This window comes from Chrysochloris asiatica, unplaced genomic scaffold (assembly GCF_000296735.1).
Source record: "Chrysochloris asiatica unplaced genomic scaffold, ChrAsi1.0 scaffold00009, whole genome shotgun sequence".
Taxonomy (NCBI): Eukaryota; Metazoa; Chordata; class Mammalia; order Afrosoricida; family Chrysochloridae; genus Chrysochloris; species Chrysochloris asiatica.
The window spans coordinates 11,288,989-11,314,828 of NW_006408527.1; the positions used below are offsets into that span (position 1 = coordinate 11,288,989).

General features: G+C 41.7%; 1 pseudogene; it reads right to left on the bottom strand.

Annotated features, from left to right (window-relative positions):
* The window catches only part of LOC102831794, an 84,536-nt pseudogene extending 58,930 nt beyond the window's left edge, over positions 1–25,606 (bottom strand).
* Between the last annotated feature and the right edge of the window lie 234 nt (positions 25,607–25,840).

The following is a 25,840-nucleotide window of genomic DNA, read 5'->3' on the forward strand; positions in this document are numbered from 1 at the left end:
GGAAACGAACCACTGTGCATAACCACCATCAATGCCTATGACACTGAGATCTGTACATTCTATTTCATTTTTACCAATTTCCAATCTTCCTAGCGTCAAACTGGGTGTTTTTGCATTCTGATTATTAATGGATGTTTCCAGCTGTTTCTTTTCATTTTGAGTCATGCCACATCAGCAAATGAAGGACCCAAACTTTGCTCCATCATTGGGGTTGACTTATTCTGAAGAGGTAGCTTTTCCCCAATGCCTTCCAATCTTAGGGCTCACCTTCTGACACTGAATCAAATAATATTCCACTGTTAAAAGATTTTCAGTGGTTCATTTTTTCAGAAGTGAGATGACGCTTAATTCTTCCTACTCTGTCTCAGCCAGGAAGCTTTGGTGAAACCTGTCTCATTCTGCTAGTATTTGAAATACCAGTGATTTAGCTTCCAGCATCATGGGAACACACCAGCCACCACAGTAATACAAACTGACAGACGAGTGGTGGTTAAAACTAGGGGCTGGTCTGACAAGTGTGCATGTGGCAATACTGATACACATTTCATACTTTCTCTTACAAGTTTACTTTTGAAAACTTTGGCTAAAATTACTTTTAAGCAGCATTTTAAAATGTCTGCCTAGTCGTCTGCCACTCACTAACATCCTTTCTTGCTGGCAGAGTTCAAATTAGTTTTGTGTGTGCTGATTCCACAGGACTCAAGGATGAACCCAGATTTGTCTGATGAATTGTGAGGTATCCTTTCTTTGGGCTAGTGTTTGGTTTAAGAAGGAAAGATACCTATGTGACTTAATGTCACCCAATAAGGCTTGAGGAAAAGTTAGTTGTGAAGTTTCTGGGAAAGATTTTTCACAAAGAAGGAGACTCATAGGAAAAAATGATTACCTTCTTCTGCTGAATATGATCATATATCTGTGTTGTCTGGAAATGTTGTAGGATGTAGGTCTCCAGCAGAAATGAATCACAGAACTATGATCCCACAACTTATTAGGTGAGAAGATTAATGTGACAATTGCTTAAACCAGTTTAATTAAGATTTTCTGTCCTTTGTGTCTCAAACCATCCAATTCTATACAAAGGCTTTTGCTAGAAATGAAAACTATTGTACTAATATGTTGTTGTTAACATGTTAACATGCCATTGAGTCAGTTGCAATGCATGGCAATCCTGTATAGGGTTTCCAAGGGACAGCTGGTAGATTTGAACCACCGATTTTTGGTTCAAACCAACCTGTGGTCCAGTGCATTATCCTGCAGTACCACACCAGGAGTCTACCATATCAATTGTCAAAATGACTTTGCAGTCCAGTGCATTAACCCACAGTGTAATTATAGGTCCCTGCTATTGTAACTCATTCCTACCTTCAACCTACTAGTTTTCAGCCCATCTGGGCCACTTCTGGCATTTGGGAGATCTGTGCATGGTACACATGGTTTGTGCTCAGCTAATAACCTGAAAGTTGACAGCTGAAATCCATCCAGAAAGGCTTGACAATTTACTTCCTTAAAGATTTACTTCTACTCTATAACAGATGGGATCACTGTGAGACGATTGATTTAAGGATAATTATTTGTTGTTTTGTTTTTACGAAGTCTTGTTGGTGTTCTGGTGTGGCACTGTAGAATTAGCATTAGATTACTAACTACAAGGTCAGTGGTTCAGTACACTAGGGTTGCCGAGTCAGAACGGACTTGAGGGCACTTAACAACAATAGCAACATGTTTTGTTTGATAGCTACACTTTCTAGTTCCCTGGACTAGATTGAGATTTCTTTCATCTCCTGTACTTTGATGTTATCAGGAGGGACAAGTCCCCAGAGAAGGACACCATGGTTGGTAAAGTAAAAGGTCAGCAAGAAAGAGGAAGACCCTTAAGGAGATGGACTAATACAGTGGCTGGAACAATAGGCTGAACATAGGAACAATTGTGAGGCTGGTGTAGGACCCAGCTTTGTTTTGTTCTGTTGAACATACGATTGCTATGAGTTATAACCCATGTAATGGCTTCTAACGACAGGTCCTCCTTCACATTTCTCCCATAAAACTTAGAAATTTTATTTCAGAGAGACGTTCCAGAAGACTAGGATGATTTTCCAGTTTCTTTGAAGTAGGTATTTGGGTCCTACCAAGATCCAATTGGAGTCCCGGTGTGGCGCTGTGGGCTAATGCGTCAGACTGCAAAGTCACTTGAACTGGAAGGTCAGTGGTTCAAGCTCACCAACTGCTCCTTGGAAACCCTATACAGGGTTGCTATGGGTCGAAATCAACTCAAAGGCACTTGACAGCAAAATCCAATTAACAGATAGGTTTTCCATTTAACAGCTCTGTTTTTCACAGTTTACAAGACACCAAAAAGCAAGCAAACGAACAAACAAAACACTGCCATTGTGTTGCTTCTGACTCATAGTGACCCTATAGTGCACGGTAGAACTTCCTCAAAGGTTTTCCAAGCCTGTAAGGCTTTCTAGGGAGTCCTGGTGTGGTGCTGTGGATTAATGCATCAGACTGCAAAGCTGTTTGAACTGCAAGGTCGGTGGTTCAAGCTAACCAGCTGCTCCTCGGAAATCCTTTACAGTGTCACTATGTGTCGGGACTGACTTGGTGGCACTTAACAACAACAAGGCTTTCTAGAAGCAGACTGCCTCACCTTTCTCCCATAGAACAGCTTTTGGATTGAATCACCAACCTTTTGATTGGCAGGCAAGCGCTTAACCATTAGGGCTTTTTTCTACCAAAAGCTACCTTCACTTCTCTAGGATTAAAATGAGTCTGCAGGTAGTGTGTCTTCCTTGTTTTTCTGAGAGTCACACAGTATATTATTAGCATATTAAGAGGTATGGGAACTCCTGCAGTAAGGAAATGTGATTAACTTTGTTTAACCCAGCATCTCCTAAACATAATGGACCACAGAAACTCTCTCCATTTTATTTTCCTGCTAATATCCTTTAACATTCCAAGAAAATAGGTTTTCTTAGAAGGTATTTTCCAAATGTGCTCTAGCAACAAAGTTAATCTACAGAGTGGCATATGTGCTCCTTGCATGTTTTATCCGTGGCCTGTATGAAGATTGTGAGGGTAATGCAAGACCAGACTGCATTTCATTTTGTTATACAGAACAGACTCAAGGGTACCTCAACAACAGCAATATAAATATTAGACTGTGAACTAGATGTATAAAGATTAGATTCTAAAGGTTAGATTGTAAACTTTTCCTGTATTTAAAAAAAAAAAAAAATAAGGCACCCACATAAATAATAAGCACATTGTTTAACGTATATAGTGAGTATAGGAGAGTAATACACAAGGGGGTTGTGTGGTTTGCAAAAAAAAAAAATAATAATAATAATTATAACGCATGCATTATTTGTGTTAAAATGCGATGCATATGTTAGCTTATTTGGGTTCCTATTGTATTTGGAAGCAGCAGCCATTTGGACAGTCCTTGTACTGAGATGCCGTGTAATTGGGACCTGGTGTTATTGCTGTGCTCAAGCCAAACGAAGGATGGATGGATACTTCCTAGACACAGAGTGAGCACTGAGTGTCTTGTGCACTCTATCTGAAGATGCATAAGGATGACAGAAAATCATGTCAGCAACTGCAAACAAATACAGTGAAAATTACATGTGTGCCAAGGGAGTAAGAATAAATGGGATGACCAGAACAATATGTATGTGGAAGCTTAATAAATATTTTTGATGGTGACATGATGATGATTCAAAATAAAGAAGTTCAGATATGTGGGATCCCAAGAGGGTAGAGTAGGAATGAGGGTACCGTGGCGGCCCTGACAATGAAATAATTGGCTGTGAGCCTGAATGAGGCTCTTGGTCCGGGTCTTTTGGCAGCTTTTCCAACAGACACCTTCGCCAGTGTTGGATTACCCAACAAACAAAGTAAGCCCAGGTTTACTTGTGTTTGTTTAGTAATCTGTCATGAACAATTTCACATTGGGTTTCACCCCATCTTTGATGAGCTTATGTGAAATCGTTCATTACAGATTAATATGCAAGAGCAAGTAAGCCCATGCTTGCCTTGCTTATTGGGTACTCCAACACTGGCCACGCTGAGATATGCAGAAAGAGTGTCAAGGTCATAGGTGTAATGGAGGAGACGGAACACTCTGGTATGTTCATTCTTTGAATTTTTAAGAGAGAAGTTCAATGAATTAAATGCAATAGGACTTTGCTGCTTTCCTTACAGACCAGACACTTAGGGTTGTAACCCTCACTGGACCATGAACAGTTGACTTTTTTGTTAATGTGTATTTGAAAGGCAGTGTCTCTAGAGTTTAGAGAGATGATGTTGGAATCAGACAGAACTATGCTTGAATATAGCGCCACCAATGACTTGCTGTAATTAAGTTAGAATGGAGTCCTTAGTTAATGCAGTTCGCTGCTTACTGAAAGGTGCGAAGTTCGAGTCCACCCAGAAGCACCTCAAAAGAATGGCCTGGAAATCTCCTTCTGAGAAATCAGTTTGGAAACCTAATAGAACACTTTAGGAAAACCCTGTAGAACATGGTTCAGCTTTGACACACATCTGAGTCAAAGTTGACTACGTAACAATTGAAAAAACAAAAGAAAAAGCTTGTAATTGCTAACCAAGTATCTTCTTGCGCTTCGGTATGCTGGCTTATAAGATAAAGCTAACATCTTCCTCATCATTCTGTTGTTGTCGTTGTTAACTACCGTCGAGTAGGTCTCCGGGGAGCAGCTGGTGAGCTTGAACCACCGACCTTGCAGTTCAGAACAACCTTGCAGTCCAGTGCATTAATCCACAGCGACACACCAGGATTCCTCACCACAGTAGCGTGATAATTAAATAAAATGCCCATAAAGTACTTAATCTGCTGCCAGGGACATAGTAAGTACTCAGCAAATAGTAGCTTTCATTAGAATTTTTTCATGAGGTATCACCCAACGGAACTGTTTCTTGAGGATATAGTCTCTAATCCTTTAGTTTTAGTATCCTAAGGCATGGAACCTTGAACAATGTTGTTGGTAAGAGCTGTAGAGTGGTTTCAAAACTCATAGCGACTCTATAGGGTTTTTGAGGAATGGCTGGTAGGTTTGAATAATAGATCTTGAGGTTAGCATTGCAATGCTTATTCTACAGCATTACATTAGGACTCCCTTGAGCATTGTTATTAAGTGCTGTTGAGTTGGTTCTGACTAATAGTTACCCTGCATAGGATTTCCAAGGAGCAATTGGTAGGTTTGAACAGTGCCACATCAGGACTCTTGGAACATGGTAGTGGTGGTGTGCCACCACTAGTTCTCACTCATAGAGACCCTAAATAAGGTTTCCAAGACTGTAAATCTTTATGGGAGTAGAAAGCCTCATCTTTCTCCCACATAACAGCTGGTAGTTTCAAACTGCTGACCTTGAGGTTAGCAGTCCGACTCGTAACCGCTATTCTACCAGAGCTCCTTTTGAACATAGTATACAACAATAAATTATTAATTGATAATCTAAAATTATGCTGACAAAGAGAAATTATCCATGTAACCTGGAAAATTCATCCTCCCAAGTGAAAAATTTTTGTGGTCTCATTTGGTTATCTACCCTAATTAATGCTTAAATAGCCACATTGATCATTTCTAAGCACTGCTATTGGTGCTTTTGCCCCCTATTTCCTACACAGGTCCACTTACTTTACTTTATAACCTGGAATCTGCTTACCTATCCTTTGCTTATAGCAGCCTGTGAAGTGCCAGTAGGAATTAAGTTCTGGGTCAAGGGGCAGCAGAGTTCTCCAGTGTGGCTGCTATAGTTATTGAATTGCAAAGAAAAATTCTGAGCTCCTCCCCTCAGTGTCAATGTGGGCAGCCAAGGTTGACTGGAGGGTTTTAATGAAGAGCTCAGAAGTCAGTCCGTCACTTAGACAGGCACGCATATCCAACAAAAAAGGCAACACGTAGAAAAACACATCTGGATGATTGATTGCATTTTCCACATTTCAGCTGGACTTTTGCATGTCGTATAAAGAGGGGCTCTGGGGCCTCTCCAAGCAGCAATCCATGCTGTTGCTGATATGCCCAGCCCTCAGGGGAGTGGCAGAGCAGGTGAGTGGCAGGAAGGGATCCTTTTTCAGAGTCTCTAGGACTCTTCAGCCTGCCAATCACGAAGGGTAGCAGTGTGGTACCAGCCACCCTCACCCAGCAAGGCTTAATGGCCGCCTGCTGACTTAAAAACACAGTCCCAGGGAAGACATTAACATTCTGAGCTCAGCTGTGTCATCCTGGTTGCCATAGCAATGCCTGGAAATATATTTTGTGTCCAATGGTTATTTCTCCACACTAATGAAATGGACATTTTTCTTCAGTGAATTGAATCAAAACTAATTGAGTAGTAATCAGCACAGACCCTGAAGTTCAGGGAAATTTAGTCTGACTCGCACTTTGTAGAAATGCAGAAACCATTAACTATCTTCAAATGAGATTTTTTTAATTAGTGGAATTTTAGCAACCTATTACAGCTGGGCACGAGTGTTATCACACAAAAAGTGTCTCATTTGTTTAGTGCTGGGAGGGGAAATTTATTTTCAATTAATTCAAGTCCTGATAGCATTCTGTGGTACATGTGGTGCTTCTTCCCCAGGAACTATCCCAAACTGATGTGTACCCTTAGAATGACTTTTTAAAAAATCAGTAATTCATAATTTGGATCTTCACATGTTTACAGAAGGGAATACTTTTTGCTGAGACCAGCTGTTCCTGAAGTCCAGTGAACAGGAGAAATGAAAAAGTGATTTCTTTCCTTTTTATCTTTTGGCTGTATCTTAAGTCTTCCCAACTTCACATCTCACCATGATAGAAGAAACTATATGGCTGGAAGCCAAAGTGTGAGATCCTTGTCCGAGGTTACGCCTACTGATTACGCTACTAGTTCTTTTTGTTTCTGTTTGCATCATGTGTATAGACAAAGCTACAAGAACAACGGAAATCTCAATATTCCAAGAACACAGTATTGGATATAGTATAAACACATCTTCATGCCCATTGGATATAGGCCTGCTGTTTTCTTAAGTACCACTGAGTTTTCTGACTCATAGCAACCCTATATAGAGTTTCCAAAGAGCAGCTGGTGGATGCAAACCACCAACCTTGTGGTTAGCAGTCCAGTGCTTATCTTACAGCTCCGCACCAGGACTCCAGAAACAGGCCTAAGTCACAGCAAAAGACACATTTGGTTATGTGCAAATGAGAGTCCCTTCACATCATGAAGAGACTGGAACATTTCCCTTCATCTTTAAAACAGCTGACTTGACAGTATGGCTCAACAGAAGTTTGGGGTGACTAAAAGAGTTCCTGGTTTCAGATGTCCTGGTCCCTTGTTAAGGAGCTATAGTGGCGCTGTGGGTTAGACACTGGGTTGCTAACTATAAGATCAGTTCAAACCCAACAGCTGCTCCCTGGGAAAAAGATGAAACTGTTTCCTCCCATAAAGATTTACAGTTTGGAAACTCTCCTCTGTCGTACTGGGCTGCTATGACTTGGAATGGACTCGGTGGCAGTGGATTGGGCTTGGGTTTGGATCTCTTATTGGTGGAGTTTGAGCTTTTGCATGCCGAATGTATCCGAAACCCCCTTGCCCTTTGGACCCTCTCAGTGTCAGCAGACATTGGTAAAAGAGCTGTGCCCCGCCTTGTTTTCCTCTGCTCTCTAGCATGTGATTGGAGCGAGGTTCAAGGTGATTTAACAGGGGTCATGGCTGTGAAGTTGGCCTTAGCAGCCTCCGTAACATTGTCTTCTTGACATCAGGTATCAGAGTGAGGTTCAGGCAGGTGGGATTTGAAAAACTGCACCTCAACCTGTAGCAAATGAATAAACAGATGAGTCATTTCCCTAGGATGAGGAGTCTAATGCTTCCAATCAGCATTAAATTCATATTAAAAATGTATTGTGCCATAATTTCTGAGAACATCCAGACCCCATGGCACATGTTAGCATTTCCTTGGGGTGAGAGAACATCACCCTCAGATGGTTGGCAGGACACGGTTGGGTGGTAGAAGGAGGGAGCAGACAGGAGAGGGACTGGAACTCACTTCCTTCATACCCATCCTCCTCGTTGATATACAAAGTAGGAGAAGAAGTGGTCCTCTGTCTCCATGGCAACTTAAATATATCAAAGTGAGACAAGAGAGTTGAAAGGCAAGACATGCCAAGATTGGAAGAGTTGGGGGCAATGGAAAGAGGATGGGTTTGCTAGAAATAAACACAGCAAGGTGGCAGGGCAATACAGGAGAGCAGATTTATGGTTTATGACATTCCTAAAATATCTTTATTTAATAATGAAAACTTCATTATCCAGACCCGGGTTGAAGTGTTGCTGTGTGCCCTCTGAGGATCCCAGCAAAGATCTTTCATCTTGACAGAAGTTCTAAATTACAACATTAGTGTTCTAACCGAGAAGCTGTTATTGCCTATTTGGTCTATCCAGGGAAATGAGACACACATTGCTGGAGAGTGGGTTATTGAAATCTAATAGCTTGGAATATTAAAAATGGGGGCTGGGTTGAGGGGAGGTCTCCCTCTCTCTCTCTCCCTATGAGCTGGGAATAAATTAAGTGATAAACCTGGGATGTTTACCAAAGTTTCATTATTTTTCACACATAAAAAAGTAATTCATCTTTATTATGGCCGAAGCCATTATTACGTTTCGCATCGTTAAGAAGCCAACGTAAAGAGACCCCTAAAGTTAATTTCCAGACCAACAATATGAACCTATTATGCCTTTATTTTCATCCCAGGTAACTCTGCCTCCTTTTCATCTACACAGCATGACCTCCAAAGAGTGTTTGGTCTTTGGATGTTTCAAAGACAATTAGTTCTAACTGGCTCCCAGTGTTTGACTAATGGTCAGAACAAATAGGTCTCCAGATCACAGTTCAATTTCCACGCCTTCTGCCAGTGGTGGGAAATGGCCTACCTGAGCTGGTGGAATCAGAAAGGCCCACGTGGGTGAGCAGAGAACTCGGTGGTTTTCTTTCCCTGCACTCGCCCTTCTTCTTGCCTTGTGACATCTACTCCCAGCAAACACAGCGTTCACCTTCACTTCTTTATGCTGCCTCTGAGGCCTGACTTGAGAAAGGGCAGAGTAGGCAGCTGCCTACATAGCATAATAGTAACAATAAAAGAGTAGGTTTACTATGTGCTAGGCACTTTGTTAAGTACTTCTAAGGCATGATCTCATTTAAGCCTTACACCTACTTTATGAAGTTGGCACTATTATTATCCCCACTTTTCAGTTGAGGAAGCAGGAGTCAAAGGGATTAAGCAACTGATCACACAGTTAATGCATTGCAGGACTGGGCCTTGGACTCAATTCTTCTGATTTGCTTTTAAAAAGAGTACTGCACTGCCTCCCATCTTAAAACAAATTGCACTGAGTCATTTCCAACTCCTGATGATCTTGTGTGTGTCAGAGTAGAACTGTACTCCGTAGGGTTCTCAGGATTGATTTTTTGGAATTGGAGCACCAGGCCTTATCTTCTGAGGTTCTTCTGTATGGACACTAACCTCAAACCTTTGGCTAACAAGGTAGCATGTTAACTATTTACACTACACAGGGATTCCACCTCCCATACAAAGCTAAGCATTTCCTTCTGTCCTAATCTGTCCCCACCCCACCAAAAAAGGGTAGCTTCAGGATGAACCAAATATCAGCCTTTGCCTCAGTAAAAAGTTTGGGACCCCTGTAAAATGGAAATATGGTCTCTGAGGATAAAGTGGCAAGTTTGCTGTAGAACTTGGTCAGTAGAAACATATTATCTCTTCAGTGTGACTAATGTTGCCAGAAATACTGAATGAGATACACAGTATTGAAAATGTCCTTTTTGAACTGTGTTACCACACAGGGCCATATCTTTACGTGAATGTTATTATTATTATCTGAAGGGTTTTCCCAATTGACATGCAACTACAGATAACTAGCTGTATTGATTAGCTGATAGCAGAATCTTGAGGAATTGCAAAGCAGATCAGGTCAGCATTGCTGGAGAAGGAAATCAAAAAAAGGGTCCCTGCTTGGGCACAGTTGGTAAGAGTGGACCCCAGAGCAGTACTGCAGAAGGCACGTTGGACCAGCCGAGAGGTGAGCCCTAGAGGTATGCATGCCGGAAAGGCATGGGGTATGGAGGGGCAGGAGGTGTAGGGTGTGATAGTTAAGATTTTGTGTCAACTTGACAAGGTCTGGATTCTCAGTAGTTTGTCATTTGTTGTCGTTAAGTGCCGTTGAGTCGGTTCCGACTTATAGCAACCCTGTATAGTGTTTCTGAGCAGTTGGTGAGTTTGAACCACCAACCTTGCAAATGAAACCGCCTTTTCAGTCCAGCGCATTAATCCACACCAGGACTTCAGTTTGTCAGTTAAGAGGTAGTGATCTCCACGATAAGACTTAATGCAATGTAATTATTCTCATGATGTGACTTGATGCAATCAGCCCTGATCTGTTATAATTATCCCATGTGTTGTAAGTCCTCACTTCCATGATGCTAATAAAGTCAGGCACAATCTTCAGGATTAGATTGTATCATAAGTCCATCTCTTTTGAGCATAAAAGAAGAGAGAAGACATAAAAGCAGAGAAAGAGGACCCTATTACCACCAAGAAAGAAGAGCCGGGAGTGGCGTGTGTCTTTTGGACTTGGATTCTGCCCTGCGAAGCTCCTAGACCCAGGGCAGGATTGATGCCACGATGGATGTATGGAGAGCTCATAGGGATCCAGATGCTGAGAGGAGACAAGGACCTCTCCCCAGAGCCGACACAGAGAAAGCCTTCCCGAGAGCTGGCACTCTGAATTTGAACGTCTAGCCTCCTAAACTGTGATAGGATGAACTTCTGGTTGTTGAAGTGATTCCACTTGTGGTATTTCTGTTGTAGCAGCACTGGACAACTTAGACACAGGGTCAGAAGAAGAAAGACTGTGGACTTGACAGGATAAAAAGAACTCAGTGAGAACAGAACTTTCCCATTGTTATTTAGAGTAGGTCCTGGGTGTTGGAGCCAATGGTTTCTGACCTGGCCAAGACTAAAAGGAAGCCTTAAGAATCTTCCCTGTGGGTCACTGAAGATGCTGACCTAATAGGTCTATGGTAGTGCGCTGAGGTCCCAGAGTGGTGCAAATGGTGAGTGTGTGGCAGCTAACCACCCAGAGACTTCTTGGAAGAAAGCTCTGGTGATTTACGTAAGACGTCAGCCATTGTGAGAGCACAGTTCCACTCTGACACACATGGGGTCACCATGAGTCCAAGGCAACTTGACAGCACTTGGTTATCCGGTGATGGGAGCAAGACACTTAGGCTTTTTAAAGAGCTCTGTGGGTGACATTCACTGCTTTTGTGCTCCACACGCCTGCCTCTCCCTTCTCCCCATAAACCTGCCTCTGCTCAGCTTCTCTCCTTCTTCCCAGGACACCTTCCCTGACCTGTCTAGGTCAGGTTTCTGTGTTATTCACGCTAGACACCTGAGTTCTTTTCCCTCTAGACACTTAGCTCCATTTGGTATTAAACACTCAGAAGGTGAAACCTCATCAACCTGAAGTCAAAGCTGTTACTTTGCTGGAACACCGATCTCTCCCCAGGACCCAGAACAGATCTACAGCATGGTTGGTGCTTAACACTGTTTATAATTTTTTTGTTTGTATTAGCCTGAGTCTAATCTACCAAATTAGAGACTAAGGCATTTGGTAGCACTTTTGTGTGTGGGGGTTGGAGGGGGAGCTTCAGTCTAAGGGAAGCAATGGTGAGGGGAAAAGGAAGTAAGGTGAGGAAGGAAGAAGAGAAAATACAATGAAAGGAAACAATGCTGAAGTGGCCACAGCTTTGTGCCAAGTTCATTGATCGCTTGGCCTCACAGGATTCCTTCCAAAAAGACCTTACAAATTCTTATATCTCTGAGGGAAAGGAGGGAGGAAAGATTTATCTATAGCCCATTGCTTCCTGTTGGTCAAAATCCAAACCCTGAGACGTGAATCTCCTTGAACTATGTTTGATGGTGTGCTGGTGGAACCAGAGCTCCCAAGGGCCCAGGTCTGTAGTTGCAGGCACGCTGGTTTGTCTTTCTCACTGAGTGCTGATTAAGGGCCTCCTCAATCTGTTGCAATGGTGAGGGCAACGACAGGGTTTCTGAGGAGTGGCTGTTGAACCACCAACTTTGAGGCTCAAAAGTGCCATATAGAGAGATTTATACAACGTGTACATCCACATGCCCACAAAGAAATATACATACCCAACTGTGAAAGGGATTTAGGGTAAGAATTATTCATTACCTGGACCACCACCTTAACTAGACTCTCATCCCCTCTACCCTGGGTCATCATCCCCAGAGCTTCCTAAGTTGGCCTCACTTTCTCCATCTCAGATCCAGTTTATCCCTTCTGTCTCTTGATCTTCCTAGAAAATGGTTTTCCCCAGTCAGTTCTTTCCTCTTTTTATCCAACTACATCAACTATAAAATCCTCTACATGCCAATCAAGAGGAATCCCTGGGTGGTACAAATAGTTACAGTGCTCGACTGTTAAATGTAAGGTTGGAGATTTAAGATCACCCAGAGGTGCCTCAGAAGAAAAGCCTTGTGATCTACTTGTGAAACACCAGCACTTGAAAACCCTCTGACTCTGACACACATGAGTTCTTCATAAGTCAAAGTCAACTGAACAGCTGGGTCAGTCAAGACTCTGCATCATTAGTCTACTCTTCCTATTGAACTTGATTTCCAAGGGTTTCCTCTTCATTTGGCTGGCTTCTTGTTGTCCCACAAGTCAGGTTTGCTCGCTCCAATCTCCCTGTCTTTTAAAGTGCCACTTCTGCTCCTTGAATGCAAGAAGCTCTTTTCTCACCTCCACCGTATAAATCTTTTCTGTTGCTCATAATCCAACTTGCGTCTCCTATCTACCATAAAATATCCTATGCCATCTCTCATTATTCTCCTCATTTGACATTTTAAAGCACACAGACTTTATCCCACAACTTTGCATTTAAAAAACCTTGCTTCTATTGAGACTATTGTATTATGAGTATCAGTCTTGTTTCCTGATCACACTGTAAGACTGTCAAAGCTAGAGATCATGACTGATCCTTTTGTGTGCTCCATATTTCCTAATGTAGCATGAGCACATAGGAGTTGTTCAGTACATGTCGCTTCTTGGTCCTCTGTTAGGCTGGATCATGTGAGAGGGAAATCTGTCTGGTAATTTGAAGCATTTTTATATCCAATTGTAGTGTTTGAGGTCAGTGGATAAGTATTATTTGACAAGTCATGTCTCAAGTGAATACAACACTGAGGTCCAAACCATTTTGAGTAACTACTTTAAGCAGGAGCCATGGTATTGAGTATAATTGTTACAGAGAGGCCTGAGAAACTAGTGAATATGTCCCAATTTCCCAGAGAAATTGCTAAGGCTGAGTGCAAGTTCCCATAGCAGCTTCTTGGATCTTGTGCATGCCATCAGCAGGGTTATGCCAGGAACATCTAAAAGGGCAGGAAAAAGAATGAATAGTAAATATGCTTGTGCCACCCCAATTCTTCACATATTGCATTAGAGAATACCAGTGCCTGATTTATGAATGGGACAGCTGGGCAAGGTTGGCCCACATTCCTAGTCCCAGACTTGTGCTGATTGAATTAGAATGTTGGGTTCCGATTAGCAAAGATTTACCTGTATTTTAACACAGCAGTTCTCATGGTTCCAGATCCTGGAAAGATCTCAAGAAGATTACTAAGATCTTGGAGTTCTGGTGACACTGAGGTTAGGTGTTGGGCTGCTACGTACATGATTCGTAGTTCAAACCCAACATCTGCTCTTCAGGAGAAAGATGAAGTTGTTTGTTTCTGCAAAGATTTATAGTCTCAGAAACCTTAAGTAGGGTTGCAATGAGTTGGAATCTATTTGATGATAGTGGATGAGTTCGATTTTTAATTGATTTCTAAGAGCTAAAGACCTGATAACTCTCCTGTGAGCTTTTGCATCAAGAGACTTGACCAAGAAATAGGCCCCTATATGTGGAGATGGCCCCTTTTCATTATGGTCATAGCAGTGGAGACAATCAGGAGAGTTTTAAAATAAAGCAAAACATGAAAGAAAGATCCTGAAAAAATAAGAATATAGTTCATGAGCCTGTGTTTCAGAACAGACATTCATTAACTATTCCTGTGCTGAGCAATGTCTTTGCCACATTGGTGGTTAAGCAGGATGTGATGCTGTAAATTACTTAGAATCTCTTCCAGCCATAGTCTTTATAAACTCCCACTAAATGACTTTTCCCTGATAGGTCTGAGTAAGAAAAGGTGAAGGAAGATGCTGATGGATTATGTAAGTTACTTGTGAGTGATTGCTAACAGGGCTAATTGTGATTGGTTATTTGTACCATCCTGCTGGGTATGAAAGAAGTATCGCAGAAACAGGAACAAGGGTTTTCACTACCATCGAAAGAAGAGCCAGGAGCAAATTGCATCCTTTGAACCCCAAGGTCCCTACACACTGAATCTCCTTGAAGCAGGAAGAGAATGTTATGATGGTTGGGGAGTAGTAGAAGAACAGCAGCTGCAGAACCAACATCCAGAGCATCAGGGAAAGCTATAGACTTCCCAGCCCATGCAGTAAATAAAGCTGAGTGACTTTGGGCAGGAGAATTGTTTGCAGAGTAGGCTGCCTCCAGGCACTTAATTGGAGGGACTAGATTTGCTGACTCACAGAACTAAGGCCAAGCCAAGTGCGTTCAGGCTGAGGCTTATGATGTGCCCTGTAGACATTTATCCTAAAGGAGTTTTGTAACATTATCCTGGCAGAGACAGGTCTGCCTGTGGGTGTGGCTAAGGTGAGGCTGTCCTGACTGGAAGAACTATGCCCTGAACATTTCTGACCCTGATTATAACTTTTACTGTGAGTATGCTGTCTGAGTTCTGTGTGGCCAGTGCACTGAGCTAATTGAACCCAGATGAGAAAGAGAGTGCTGTGGGAGGAGGGATGATGATGTCTATTATTACTATTTTATGCAGGACATTGTAGTTGTTGTCCCTTTGCTACCGCCTTCTCAGCCTGGCTTGGATCACTGACTGCTTCTGATTATAGAATTCATCTGAATGCAGACCCCAAGCAGCAGTCCACCTGGACCACTGTCCCTATTCAAAGAGGCCTGAGCAAAACGCATCCAGCGGTGCTTCCTCCACAGCACCTCTGCAGAGCAAGAACTGCCTCAGCCTCTGTCTTATTTCTCTAGTGCTGATGTAACAGAAAGACCACAGTGGATGGCTTTAAGGAACAGAAATTTACTTTCTCTGTGTTGTTGTTAAGTGCTGTCAAGTCAGTTCCAACCCATAGCAACTCTGCATAAGGTTTCTGAGGAGCAGTTGGTGAGCTTGAACCACCAACCTTGTGGCTCACACAGACTTTGCAGTCCAGCGCATTAACCCTCAGCGCCACATCAGGACTCCGCCTTATTGTTTAGAAGGCTACCTGTCTGAGTTCAGGGCACAAGATCTAGGGAAAAGCTCTGTCTGCTCTGGAAGAAAATCCTTGTCTCATCTCCGCTAGCCAGTCAGCCTTGTCGTTCCTGGGGCCATCTGCCTCTGCCATATTCAGTGTCAGCAGTCCCATTTTTACCTTTTTCTGCTCTTTAAGTTCCAAAGTGATTGTCTAAAGCACACCCTAAACTGAGATGGCTTCATTAACGTAACAAAAACCAATCCACAAATTGGATTACATCCACAGGTATGGGGATTATGACTTACATTATATATTTTGGGGAGGTCATAATTCAATCCAAGAAAGACTCCTCTCAGCTCAACTCCCTGTGACCTTCATGTTTTTCTCTTAAACCTGCTGCAAGGAAAGCTCCTCTTCTGTTTTCCATTATGTCTTCTGTATTCTGCTCCTAACTGCTGACAACCTGCATCACTGAGCTTTCAACCCCACCCAACTCAAGACATTGGGCACAGTGTGACTTTCCAGTTCTGAAGTGACTCACTGGGAGAAACAGTAACCAGCTGCTGCCAATGCTGAGAGGCACAGTCCTAACTGGACCTGACAGCACTGTGTAAAATACAAGACTTGTCACCGAAACTGACACGTGACTGAGTGTGGCTGATGGCCAGGTGGGCACTGAGCGTCTCCGGGGAAAGGGAAGGTGGAAGTCATATGGGAGCATGTGATCCAAACTATTGGGGCCTTCAAAACCCAAATCTTAAAACTGGAAAGAATGAAATATCCCTGTAAAGTATTTTTTTGCAGGGAATTAAAACTTTTTTGTTGTTGTTGTAAGGAATTATCAAAAGAAGAAGTGTAGAAGTGATTGGAAGGGATAAGTAAGGCTTAGAAGATCATTTAAGCTTGATCGGGTTATTAATTGATTAATACATGTTCAAGTTCTGTCTTTGCCACATTCCTTTTTCCAGCTAGAGACACAGAGAGTGATCAGGGGGTGAAGGGTACAAAGCAATCAGGGTTTTAGATTCAGAAGATTGATACCTGCAGCTCTTAGGAGTCTCAGATTTTCCATAACTCACTTATTTGCTTACTTGGGTGCCTTAATTTCCTTATAGACCAAGAAGTTGAGTGTTGATTGAGGAGTAAACTCTCCACCCTTCTTTGAAGATAGGAATCCCTGGATCACCAAGGTTGGGTTATCTGAGCATTTGCGCAATGCTATGTAACAAAATGGAGTCCTGGTGTGGTGCCTTGGGTTAATGCCCTGGACTGCAAAGTCAGTTTGTCCTGCAAGGTCAGTGGTTCAAGCCCACCAGCTGCTCTTTGGACTCTGTATACATGGTTGCTATGGGTCAGAACCGACTTGATGGCACTTTACAACAACATGTAACATAATAAAATCTATGCAACATTCTGGACACCTTTAACACTTCAGGGTCTGTTTTTATGGCTTTTATTTGGAGTTGAGGAGACAATGTTTTGTGAAGTGAAGAATTGAAATAAATCACCCTGTGTGTAACAGGAATGATAGAGAGACTTCTACTGTTTAGGTGAATCCTACTATACGTGGCTTTATAAAGCTAAACATCATCTCCTACATTTTCTCTGGGTTAAATCTGGGATTGTACCTGAAAAGATGGGTTTCTAGGTTGATTATATAGGTGACTTTTCATTTGAGTTATTTTTTCCTGTTTTCAGATGGGATACAAATGTGCTTAACTGTCAATACTGACTTATCCAGGTTTCTGTGATAGCTAAATGAAATGAGAATTTGAAAATCATGAGCTGGTGCTTGCATCACCCTGAGAGTGAATACCTGCTTAAATTTTATACTCTAGACATCTCTCTTGCCCAGTCCTATTGTAAATGCCCAGCACGAAGTTTGGCCAAGAGAAGATAGGCAGTAGTAACCAGATTCCCACGTTCTAGTTTCTTCAATCTCAGTTGATTAAACTGATGATGAAACCCATTTACACTCTTCTCTTCTCTACCTTACCCCAGCCCTCAGTGTTCCCCAATCTCCCCTAGATCGTGAAACCTGATACACCACTAGGATCCCAAACAGTGTAAGTCCACATGTGCTTAGAGAGAGTAATGTCATTAGGAAGAGCCCATGAAATTGCAAAGTTTTAAGAGTTGATCTACAGCATTTCCCAGATACCATAAGGCCATCCATCTCTACCCTCAGATAGGAAGAAAAGCATGGTGATGGATTTCAGCCCTGGCCCCAAGGAAACTGTAGTTTTAAAGGAGATAATTGAGAATATAATTTAGGTTCTTAGGAAATTTGGGATTAGGGAAGGCATAATTTTCAATGGCTTATTTTTACATTCCATTGCAGTGAGCCCCTCCTGTAAAATGAATCTGCAGCCTAGACTGTCTATATCTAAATCTGGTCTTGCTTATCACTTTGCAACCTTGTATATGTAGTAAGATCTTTCTAAATCTCAGTTTTCTTATCTGTAAAATGGGAATAACATGGTATCTATTTCACAGGAGAGGTGAGGTATACATGTCAAGTACAGTATATATTGTAAGCGCTCAGTAAACTTGGTGACATTATTTCAGTGACTACATAAAAAAGGACATCTTTAATTTGCTCTAGCAGTTCTTTTGGACAGCAGTCTATTATTTTATGTGTGATATTTGTGGGCAGGGGGAGATTTTGTTTCACAGAAGAAAACAACACAGGAGAACTTTAAGCAGCCTACTCTCCACTGCTTTGAAAACATGACTCATTTCTCCAACCTAATTTACACCCTTTATTTAGAAACATACCTTCTGTGTATAGCAATGCACACCTGAAACACATTTTAACAGCACCTACTGCAGAAACTCAAGTGGAGAAACAGGAGGACCCTATTAATGGAGTATCAAACATGCGCTAAGGCTTCTGTGTGCATTGTTTCATTCTTTTAAAGAGCTAAATAAGGCGGCCATTCTTATGCCCCTTAATAGAGGAGAAACTCAAGGAAGTAAAAGTTCCCAAGGTCAAAAAAGTGGTGGGTGGCCAAACTATGATTGAATCTGTTGATGCTCACTGTATTAACCTATGAAACTCTTGACAACAAAGAAATTTATTCCCATTCCCAGTCTTCCTGTCTTTCCCTTGTGACCACCCCCTTACTCCTATTAACCAGCACCCCTCCATGATTCTTCAAGGAAAAACACTAGCCTCATCAGCTGAGAAACACATTTTCTGGGGGAGTACAGGAGAAGAGCATGATGGACAACAGTAAGCAAGGACCCAATGCTGTGGTGCTGTTTAATTAAATTAACTTGAGATAATGGTAGATCCTGAAATGGGAACACATCCATTAATGCTGTTATTATTATCAAGGACAAGAATGGCCCATTGAGGATTGATGAGAGAATAAACTGTCCATCTGCTACGAACCATAAGGAAACAATTGATAGGAAAAAACCTCACCGAGGAACTTTGGATGGAATTGATAATGCATCCTCCACGATAAAACACATACACACAGTAAAAGGGATGTATGCTTGGCATCTTTGGCATCTGGTTAATCAATGAACTGTGAAGGGACTGAGGCAATAAAGTGAGCAGGTTCCACATTAATATTATAATATGATGTGTTTGTAGGATGGGAACATTCAAAAGTGATTCCAGCAGCAATGTATAGGAACTGTTTTAATTGAGTTCGTGTTCTGCAATACAAGCACAGACTGCATCAATCACTCTGAGGAAGGGGTCAGAGGAAGGGAAGATTCTGGCTTTGTTTTTTCCTATAGCTGGCCTTTGGTTTTTTTTTATTGTATGTAACCTTTACAATGCATTGTTTCATTGGACTAGATAAACCTGGGAGGCTGTTTAGGAAGGCACAGTCTTAGCTGCTCTGTATCCTAAGGATGAAAAAATAAAATATGCATATCTTAATGCCTTTCTGAAGCCATCAGCCTGTTGTGGTTCACCAGGGATCCATCTCTGACTATGTGATATATGGTAGTATGGACAGAGGGGAGCTGAATGCAGCCAATTATACCTAGGGAGCAAATCCTTGGAAGAAGAGAAGTAATATAGGCTCAAGGAATGATTTGCTACTGAAAAGGGTTCCATTATCCCTGGAAAGGGGTTAGAGAGAAACGGTTCACAGCATCAGGATGCATATAATGACAAAGGATGTCATGAAGTTCTACCAAGGATGAAACAAAGAGGAACTCCCCACCTGGAAAATGTTTCTCCTGACAGCAGTCTGTTCAAAGTGGAATCAAATGTTTTGCAAAAATGTGTTGCTAATCCCAAATGTTTTAGGTGTTTGGAATGTGTAATTATTCAATGATTAGACCTTCTGCATAGCTTGTGGATAGCTTATGAGTACTGATCTTTGGATATTGATGGGACCCACTATGCATACTTTCAGGCCCATGTATTAAAAATTAAGATAGTCTCTCTAAGCCTGTAAAAGTGAACACAGCAGCACTTTTTCCACTATACCCAAGACCCTCTTTTGTCTAGCTCTGACGTGTCTTGGGAAAGAGCCCAGTACTAGACTTCTGTTAGCCTCCTCCAGTGGCTTTAACTGGGTTGAGGACTGAAGGAACTGCCCTGTGGGCAGGTGTGAAGTGGGGTAGGGGATTTTGTGTTTACTCCATTGCATATTTCCATGGGTGGGGGAGGATTTTCTCTGCCAATCCCAGGAGGAAGCAGGATAAGGGCAGTGTATTTGGTCTTTTCTGTCAGTCCTTCGTTTTCACCTCCATGTGGAAGAAGGAGTGATTTATCTGATTGATGAGGCTGAGATAATGGTTTGCTCTCCTCTGTTTTCCTCTTCTTCCTTCTCTTCTCTTCTTCCCTCCTCTTTCTACCTACCCATCCTCACTCCCCGGAGCATAGCAAAATGACTCTGCTTTTGTACCAATGACATCAGCACCCCAAGACCTGGCAGCCTCTTATCATTAACCCTTAAAATCCCCAGCTGCTCCACTACGCCTTCCCAGTTCTTAGAGACCTTATAGTGTCAAATGTCTCCACCTTCCCAATGTCTTCATTCTCTCTCTCCCATGCTCATGTTTCTTTTTTTTTTTTGAGGTGCTGCTGGCTTCTTTGTTCTGAATACTTTCCTGTGCTGAATTCATTTTTCTTGAGCTTTTACTTGTCAATTTCTTCATAGTTTTAATATTTATAAAATCTTTATGGAGTTTCCTTTTCGTGATTTGATGTGAGGGTTACATTTCTTTGATGTTACCTGTTCTCTATTAATTGCTTCCCCGTCTTAAAACAGGCTATTGTCTTGATATCTATCTGATCTCCTCACCACCTGAAACTGTAACTATACTTTTCCTTTCCTTTGCTCTATAGACTGATATCCCAGATTCTCTATTTTCAGTCTTGTAGCTTTGTTCTATTCTGGACACTTCCGTAATGGGACTGAATTCTGGGTGGTGTTGCCATACATCAATCTCTGGTTGTTGCCTTCTCTTGTTGGTTCTCAGTCCACAGAACTCCCTTTAGCATATTTTGGAGGATAGGCTTGGCTTTTACAAAGTCCTATAATTTTTGTTTATCCTCAAATTTTCTAATTTTATCATCATATTTAATGGACAGCTTTTCTGGGTATATGCAGTTTTTTTCTTTTAGACTTTTGTATAAGTCTCCCTGTTGCCTTCTTGCCTCCATGGTATCAGCTGAGAAATCAGAGCTTAATCTTATTGGCTTTACTTTGTAGGCAACATTTTATTTTTCCTTAGATACTTTCAGGATTCTTTCCTTGTCTTTGATTTTTGGAGAGTTTGATTTTGGTATGTCTTGGTGATTTTCTTTTGGTCTACTCTGTCTTGTTTCTGAACAAGAACAAAATTTTTCTGCTGCTTTTTAGTCATTGTGGTGGTGTTATATTTCTATGAAGTTGATGTATGTATACTGGTGCATTCTTTTTTTTTTTAAGTTTTTGTGAATTATGTGGTAGTTTACTAGGGAGAACATTAGCTTTACATTCATCCTATCACTTATCATTTAATTGCCATGATTACAATCTCCTCCATGCATCATCAAACAACCAAAGGGTATACCCCACAAACCTGCCCCTCAGTCATCAGCACACAGCCCTTCTCCCTTTCTGAGTCTAGAAGTCCCCAGCCACTCCATCTCTCCACATCATCATCTTTGCCTCCATCTCTGGTGTCACTGTTTCTCTGGGTAGGGTCCCACACTCAGCTCTTCTCCCTGGATGGGTGCATTCTTTGGCATGCACCAGTTTCTTTCAGTGGATATAATCAGGAGATAAATTTCATTGTTCACTGTTCATACAGTTCAATTCAGAGTAGACTTGGCAGATATTGGTTGCAGTCACTGCTCTGGTGTATAGCAGCTGGTATTGGCTCTTGCCCAATTAGTTGGGCTTTAGCAGGCACAGTTGTGGCTTCGTTGTATGGCCACAGTTGCTATCTCCTGTCCGTTGAGGCAAGAAGAGACAATGCTCCCACAAGATAGAAGGAGAACAAATAAACAAAACTAAAAACAAAAACCAGAAAAACTATAGAGATAATAAAATTGGAAAAAAGAAAAATAATAATAAACTAAAAATCAACCAGGAAACAACAACAGGAAAAATAAGATTAATTTTTTTAGTGTCACTTAATGGACTCTTGGTATGGCACTGTGGGTTAATGCGCTGGACTGTAAACTTGGTTTGAACCACAAGGTCAGCAGTTCAAGCTCACCAGCTCCTCAGAAACCCTACACAGAGTCACTATCAGTAAGAATGGACTCTATGGCACTTAACAATAACAATACCACAGCTGCCTGAGAAATTTCAAGGTGGTCCCACTGTGCCTCTCTGGGCTACCACCAGTTTTTTTCTTTTTCTTTCCCCATTTTTTCTTCCCCTCAAGTCCATTCTGCTGCTTCTCCTAGTGAGAGCTAGCCTAGGGCTGGCCAGGACCAATTTGGAAGAGACTGCCACCATAGACTGTTTCTGGTGTCTCCTCCCTCTTCCCTGGGAATTTCTACTCATACAGGTCTCACCTCTGGTCACTAGAGAGGAAATGAGTAGACAGAGAAAAGCAAAAAATTAAAATAATTGCAGCTTTGTCTCTGTAAGTCACAGGCAGATTTCTACAATGGGAGTGTTCTCTTGCCTCTCAATCTGCTTATGCAGAGTCAGAATGGCTGCAGTGGGTCACGTTGGCCACCCCAAATCAGAAGTCACCTCTTTTCTTGCTTCTGTTCAGTTTCTTTCTCCCTGTAAGCACTTGATCCACTTATTTGTCCCTTTTTCTGAGGCTCTTCATTCCTGGACTTTCCTCTGAAAGTCTTTCATCTGGTTTTCTATGTCTTTGCTGAGGAATATACACCCTTTAGCTTAGTCTTCCATCAAGCCCCACCTCTCCTCCCTCTCTAACGTTTCATCACCTGCAGATGATTTACATACTCAATTATATTCAGTCATGAAATAACAATCATGAAACAACAATGCTCCTCTTCATTGTACATTCCCTTCTTTGACACCTAGTTACTCACTCCCTTCCGTTTTCATTGAGGCATCTAAAAAATGAATCCTCCTCACATGTGATCTCTCATGCGCTCTCATTTACCAATTCCTGTTTAACTCATGGACATTGGCCTCTGTCTCTGTTGTATAGAAACCAATCTTTTCAAGGTCAAAAATGACCTTCTTTTTTTCTACTTCCATAGATGTCTTATTGAACTCTTGGCTGAGAATTCAGTCTTGTTGGTCACTTCCTTCTCCTCAAAATTCTGCTCTTCTTTAGTGCCTGTGGAGTCCCTGGTTGGTATAAACAGTTAACACACTTGACTGCTAACTAAAAAGTCGAAGGTTCCAGTGCACCCAAAGGTACCTTAAAAGAATGTCCTAGTGATTGACTTCTGAAAAACCAATCATTGAAAGCTGTATGGAGAAATAGTTCGCTGGCACTCATGGAATCACCATGAATGAGAATCAACTTGATATGTAACTGATACTGGTTTTAATGTGTCTGGCACCATGTCTCCTTGATCTGTGTATTTCTCTGGAAGTTCCTCTCAACTTCCTTTATTAACTCCTCTTCCTCATGCATCTTCTAAATACTGGTATTCTCCAGTTTCTGCCTCAGCTCTCTTCTTATCCATGTTTCTCATGAATTCAATGATGTATTACTTAAATGCAATGATATCTAATCATTGCCACCTTCTTGTCACAGAACTTCATGTCCAGGCACTATGGTGACATTCTAACTGATCTTCCAGTCTTCAATCTGTTCCCCTTAACTGTTTTTTTTTTTTTTAATAGTGCAATGGCAGAGACTCTTTTCTTCATTACAGAGAGCAAAAACACAGACTATATTGGTTAATTTATTTTCACTAAGGAGAATACACTTTGTAGTTGGAAAAATAAAACATTCATTGTCAGGAGTTGCTTTTGGAGAATGATCAATAAGTGCCAGGGCCCATCACCTCTCCCACACATCAATGATCGTACTTCCAGCTCCTTTAACCATAATGCAGCTTTTTCAGCTTAAATTTCAAGGATAGCCATTGTTCTTTCATAATTATCTTCACAACAGTCAAAGAAAGTACAGGCAATCCATCTTGATAAGCTGTTGTTAAGTGCCGTCAAGTTAGTTCTGACTTACAGCAATCCTGCATAGGGTTTCTGAGGAGTGACAGGTGAATTTGAACTGCTGACCTTGTGTTTAAACCATCCTTGTAGTCCATGGCATTATCCCACAGTGCCACACCAGGACTCTTGATACAGAATGCTTGAAATATTCTCAGTGTTCAGGGATATAGACATCTGGAATCTCTGCTAATTCAGCTATACCAATTAATACATTTATGAGAGTTATGCTAATTAGTACTGGTATTCCAGTCAACAAAATGTAGATTTTTAGTCAACACTTGTTATAGAATCCAGAGAGTTTGATGATAAACATTCTTTTCCTATGTTCTCCACTGTGTCAAACAGAAACATCAGTCTTCGGAAAGCCATAGGTGAGGAACCCTCCAGATTCAAGTTGGGTGCCTACATGGTACCTATGTCAGGGACAGGTTAGGATGCCTGGGTCCTGGGTTTCTCCTACCTTGGCTTCATATCCATCCCTTTTCCCTCAGTCCTTTCCTACTAGGCAGGGATCAAGAGAATGGGAAGACAAAGATAGTAGTAACATTAATAAGGACAGACTGGGAATATCCTGAGCCCTCCTCCTCCTCTGGCCCAAGAGGGATATCCTGAAAACAAGGAGAAAGAAAACAGGGCCTGAGACCCTGGTAGAGAACAATAACAGCAGGTTTTGAGAAAAACAAATAGCTGCAAAGGGGAAGGACTTAGAGAAGCAGTCCTAAAGGCCTAACCACCAAGCAGTCAGCCCGTAAAAATAGCACCAAGAGTAGACTACCACAAAAGAAACAAAAGGAGGTAGCACTGCATTTCCAAGAAGCCTGCACCCCTTTACTGAAAATCAAATATTTCTGTCCTTTATTAAACCATAATTGGTAAGGGACAGCATCAGATCTGCCTCTGGGAAGGGCATGTAGGACTAGGAAGAGAAAATGGTACTTAATCCATTCTTCCAAATCCTACCCGATCTTCTCCACTCCCAGAGATAGACCCACTTCTCTCTTTGAAAGGTACTATCACTTGCTTTTGAGTGAAGGCTTAGTGTACATATGTGGTTGAGAGTTGGTGACTCAGTGAGACTAATTCATTAAACTCCTGAGAGAGAGATAGGTACCAGGGAACAGTGTCAGTGGTGAATCTTGTTTCTCCAGTGGTTCCCACTGCTTCTGTGTAACACCAAAGTGTTGGTTATTCTGTGCCCTACCACTGAATTGTGTACTTATTTGGCAACCAGTTGTTAGGCATTGACTATGTGCCAGACCCCATGCTGAGTTCTGGGAATACATTGATGACCTGGATAAACTCAGTTTTGTGTACATAGAGTTTATTTATGGTTACACAGTTAAATAATTAATTATAGTAAAGTGTGATAAGTTCCTAACTAGAAGTACAGGTTACCATGGAAGCAGGTAGTGGAGGGTCTTTCTTTACCTAGACTACTGAAGTAGGGAAGACTTCCCAGGGGGTCCATATTTAAACTGTTGCCAATCATTCGCACAAAGGCTAAGTCTGCCTCTTGAGTCTCATAGCTCATATACTCTACCTCTCACTTCTTGGCTTCCAGTCATGAGGACATTCTTAGAGGTGCTTGAGAGGGCCATGTTCTCTCACATCTTCAGGCCTTTTCATTCTGGCATGTTCTTCTAACAAGTCAATTTCCACCCTTCTTGAAAACCCTCTTCACCAGACAGTTTATAAATGGCAGCATGCTTGGTGATGAATGTTGTAGTCTAACACACTAGGATTCAAGTCCAATTCTGCCACTTAGTTGTGGGTAAATTACTTAACTTTGCCAAGTCTCATTTTTAAGTTATAAGATGGAGATAATAATAGTA